Here is a 1,422-nt window from a genome sequence, read left to right as displayed (position 1 = left end):
GATATCAACAGCCACAGTTAACCTTGGACCTGCAAAAGGCTGAAGACACTAGGGTAAATCAGAGGGAGGCAGGTTAGTTTGGTGCCCACCCAACCAGAACCCAGTGCAGCCACTAGCTCCCACAATCCAAAATCGCCACCATGCTCTCCTCTGGTTTCCATCATCTAAGGATGGCTCTCACTGAAATATAACAGCTGAAAATTCGGATATGCGGGTTTTGTGACTGAAATCTCCAGGCTTTCTCTGGGCAGGATGGGCATCCCACCCCCACTGCCCTGTACTTACGGAAGCCTCAGCAGTCATTTCCATACCTCAAAGCTACTCCAGGCTTACCTTCCTGATAAAAATGCTAAATTCCTTGAACAAACATGATGACCTCTTAGTACCTGTACGAGACCCTTAATGCACAAAATAAAAAGGAGACAGAGAGAAAGAATTAAAAAGCCTGCTATAGAGACACACTGGGGGTTGGGGTAGGGTGTTGGGGGATGGTTTTAGGGAACCAGGAATATTGGTTTTGGGAAATGTACACTAGAGGAGGGACTGATGTTGGATCGTTGTATGACTGGAAGCAAATTATGAATAGATTTGCAATGGTCTATCTCACAGATATTCAATAAAACATTAAAAATATATATCCTTCATTTGTACCTCAGAATACTGATGAAACTTTAAAACCCAGCATATCTATTTTTGTGTTCTCTGTAGGAAAAAAAATGTTACTCACCTGTGTGCCAATAGCTTGTAGAAAGCTAAACCCAAAGATATATCAATGACTGTCTTTGGCATGAATACTGTAATTGCAGCTATGTTATGTTTTAGAATCAGTTCATGGACAAGACGTCAAGAGGAGCAGTGGCAAAGTGCATCAATGTTGAATGGATAATGTTTCAGGAGCTTGCAAGGGAGATGGGAAGATTTGGCATGAGTAAAGGGAAGAAACAGAAGAGTGAAGTACTAATAAGTATCATGAGAAAAATGCAAGGGAGGACATTTCCTGGCAAGTGTCACACTCTGTTGAGCTTCTGGTGAGGATAAGTATTAGAAAGTATCTTTCCCATTTAGTGGTAAAAAGGTAACTTTGATGGGTGTATTTAAAATTTACTTTAACGATTAGAATTACCAAGAGATACAAAGTTACAAAGTTGCTCATAATTGAGTTTCAGTCATCTAATGTTCTAGAACCTTTCCAGTATATTGGGGCATTTTTGAAGGAATATCCCTGGTGCGAAGACTAGGGCATCTGAATCTTAACACATTTCACCAAATATATGATCTGTACTCACATGATTTACACTGTCTCCCCTGCTCTTTGATTTATGTTTTCATGCAATATTTCCTTGTGAACCTCACCTCAAGTGAGGCTCCCTAATTAAGACAAGTACATGTTTCTGGGGCACTACATATTTTTTGGTTGCTGGG

Source organism: Sorex fumeus, unplaced genomic scaffold (genome assembly GCF_029834395.1).
Source record: "Sorex fumeus unplaced genomic scaffold, SorFum_2.1 ptg000070l, whole genome shotgun sequence".
Lineage (NCBI taxonomy): Eukaryota > Metazoa > Chordata > Mammalia > Eulipotyphla > Soricidae > Sorex > Sorex fumeus.
Note: the sequence above shows the minus strand (reverse complement) of the source record.